This window comes from Mandrillus leucophaeus, unplaced genomic scaffold (genome assembly GCF_000951045.1).
Source record: "Mandrillus leucophaeus isolate KB7577 unplaced genomic scaffold, Mleu.le_1.0 Scaffold1291, whole genome shotgun sequence".
Lineage (NCBI taxonomy): Eukaryota > Metazoa > Chordata > Mammalia > Primates > Cercopithecidae > Mandrillus > Mandrillus leucophaeus.
In genome coordinates this window covers 161,312-165,130 of record NW_012101245.1, presented here as the reverse complement: position 1 = coordinate 165,130, position 3,819 = coordinate 161,312, and positions in this window count along the sequence as shown.

Genomic DNA, 3,819 nt, shown 5'->3' with positions numbered 1-3,819 from the left:
GTTAGCCAGGATGGTCTCGATCTCGTGACCTCGTGATCCGCCCATCTCTGCCTCCCAAAGTGCTGGGATTACAGGCTTGAGCCACCGCGCCCGGCCTATATATATACTTTATAAGTTCTTGGATACATGTGCAAAACGTGCAGGTTTGTTACATAGGTATACACATGCCATGGTAGTTTGCTGCACCCATCAACCCGTCATCTACATTAGGTATTTCTCCAAATGCTATCCCTCCCCTAGCCTCCCACCTGGCCGCAACAGCCCCTGGTGTGTGATGTTCCCCTCCCTGTGTCCATGTGTTCTCATTGTTCAACTCCCACTTGTAAATGAGAACATGTGGTGTTTGGTTTTCTATTCCTGTGTTAGTTTGCTGAGAATGATGGTTTCCAGCTTCATCCATGTCCCTGCAAAGGACACGAACTCATCCTTTCTTATGGCTGCATAGTATTTCATGGTATACATGTGCCACATTTTCTTTATCTAGTCTATCATTGATGGGCATTTGTGTTGTTTCCAAGTCTTTGCTATTATGAATAGTACCACAACAAACATACATGTGGATGTGTCTTTATAGTAGAATGATTTATAATACTTTGGGTATATACTCAGTAGTGGGATTGCTGGATCAAATGGTATTTCTGGTTCTAGATCCCTGAGGAATTGACACATTGTCTTCCACAATGGTTGAACTAATTTACACTCCCACCAACAGGGTAAAAGCGTTCCTATTTCTCCACATCCTTTCCAGCATCTGTTGTTTCCTGACTTTTTAATGATCGCCATTCTAACTGGCGTGAAAATGGCATCTCATTGTGGTTTTGATTTGCATATCTCTAATGACCAGTGATGATGAGCTTTTTTTCATATGTTCGTTGGCCACATAAATGTCTTCTTTTGAGAAGTGTCTGTTCATATCCTTGGCCCACTTTTTGTTGGGGTTGTTTTTTCATGTAAATTTGTTTAAGTCCCTTGTAGATTCTGGATATTAGCCCTTTGTCAGATGGATAGATTGCAAAAATTTTCTCCCATTCTGTACATTGCCTGTTCAGTCTGATGACAGTTTCTTCCACTGTGCAGAAGCTCTTTAGTTTAATTAGATCTCATTGGTCAATTTTGGCTTTTGTTGCCACTGCTTTTGGTGTTTTAGTTATGAAGTCTTTGCCCATGCCTATGTCCTGAATGGTATTGCCTAGGTTTTCTTCTAGGGTTTTTATGGTTTTAGGTCTGACATTTAAGTCTTTAATCAATCTTAAGTTAATTTTTGTATAAGGTGTAATGAAGGAATACAGTTTCAGTTTTCTGCCTACGACTAGCCAGTTTTCCCAACACCATTTATTAAGTAGGGAATCCTTTCCCCATTGCTTGTTTTTGTCAGGTTAGTCAAAGATCAGATGGTTGTAGATGTGTGGCATTATTTCTGAGGCCTCTGATCTGTTCCATTGGTCTATGTATCTGTTTTGATACCAGTACCATGCTGTTTTGGTTACTGCAGCCTTGTAGCATGGTTTGAAGTCAGCTAGTGTGACACCTCCAGCTTTGTTCTTTTTGCTTAGGATTGTCTTGGCTATACAGGCTCTTTTTCGGTTCCATATGAAATTTAAAGTAGTTTTTTCTAATTCTGTGAAGAAAACCAATGGTAGCTTGATTGGGATAGCATTGAATCTATAAATTACTTTGGACAGTATGGCCATTTTTATGATATTGATTCTTCCTATCCATGAGTATGGAATGTTTTTCCATTTGTGTGTGTTCTCTCTTGTTTCCTTGAGCAGTGGTTCATAGTTCTCCTTGAAGAGGCCCTTTACATCCCTTGTAAGTTGTATTCCTAGGTATTTTATTCTCTTTGTAGCAATTGTGAATGGGAGTTCACTCATGATTTGGCTTTCTGTTTGTCTGTTATTGGTGTATATGAATGCCTGTGATTTTTGTACATTGATTTTGTATCCTGAGACTTTGCTGAAGTTGCTTATCAGCTTAAGGAGATTTTGGGCTGAGATTATGGGGTTTTCTAAATATACAATCATGTCATCTGCAAACAGAGACAATTTAACTTCCTCTCTTCCTGTTTGAATATCCTTTATTTCTTTCTCTTGCCTGATTTCCCTGGCCAGAACTTCCAATACTCTGTTGAATAGGAGTGGTGAGAAAGGGCATTCTTGTCTTGTGCCAGTTTTCAAAGGGAATGCTTCCATCTTTTGCCCATACATATTGGCTGTGGATTTGTCATAAATAGCTCTTATTATTTTGAGATACATTCCATCAACACCTAGTTTATTGAGAGTTTTTAGCATGAAGGGGTGTCACATTTTATAGAAGAATTTTTCTGCATCTATTGAGATAATCATGTGGTTTTTGTCATTGGTTCTGTTTATGTGATGGATTACGTTTATAGATTTGTTTATGTTGAACCAGCCTTGCATCCCAGGTATGAAGCCAACTTGATCGTGGTGGATAAGCTTTTTGATGTGCTTGTGGATTCGATTTGACAGTATTTTATTGAAGATTTTTGCATTGATGTTCATCAGGGATATTGGCCTGAAATTTTCTTTTTTTGTTATGTCTCTGCCAGGTTTTGGTATCAGGATGATGCTGGCCTCATAAAATGAGTTAGGAAGGAGTCTCTCTTTTTCTACTGTTTGGAATATTTTCAGAAGGAATGGTACCAGCTCTTCTTCTTACCTCTGGTAAAATTCAGCTGTGAATCAATCTGGTCCTGGGCTTTTTTTGGATTGGTAGGCTATTAATTACTGCTTCAGTTTCAGAACTTCTTAGGCATCTATTCACGGATGCAACTTCTTCCTGGTTTAGTCTTGGGAGGGTGTATGTGACCAGGAATTTATCCATTTCTTCTAGATTTTCTAGTTTATTTGCAAAGAGGTGTTTATAGTATTCTCTAATGGTAGCTTGTATTTCTGCGAGATCAGTGGTGATATCCCCTTATCATTTTTTATTATGTCTATTTGATTCTTCTCTCTTTTCTTCTTTATTAGTCTGGCAGTCTATCTATTTTCAAAAAATCAGCTCCTGGATTCATTAATTTTTGAAGGGTTTTTCGTGTCTCTACCTCCTTCAGTTCTGCTCTGATCTTAGTTATTTCTTTTCTCCTGCTAGCCTTGGAATTTGTTTGCTCTTTCTTCTCTGGTTCTTTTAATTGTGATGTTAAGGTGTCAATTTTAGACCTTTTCCGCTTTCACCTCTGGGCATTTAGTGCTATAAATTTTCCTCTAAACACGGTTTAGCTGTGTCCCAGAGATTCTGGTACACTGTGTCTTTGTTCTCATTGGTTTCAAAGAACTTACTTCTTTCTGCCTAAATTTTGTTATTTAACCAGTAGTCATTCAGGAGCAGGTTACCATGTAGGTTACAGTTACCATGTAGTTGTGTGGTTTTGAGTGAGTTTCTTAATCCTGAGTTCTAATTTGATTGCACTATGGTCTGAGAGACTGTTTGGTATGATTTCCATTCTTTCACATTTGCTGAGGAGTGTTTTACTTCCAATTATGTGGTCAATTTTACAATAAGTGTGATGTGGTGCTGAGAAGAATGTATATTCTGTTGATTTGGAGTGGAGAGTTCTGTAGATATCTATTAGGCCCACTTGATCCAGAGCTGAGTTCAAGTCCTGAATATCCTTATTAATTTTCTGTCTCATTGATCTGTCTAATATTGACAGTGGGGTGTTAAAGTCTCCAACTATTATTGTGTGGGAGTCTAAGTCTCTTTGTAGGTCTCTAAGAACTTGCTTTATGAAACTGGGTGCATATATATTTAGGATAGTTAGTTCTTCTTGTTGCATTGACCCCTTTATCATTATGTAAT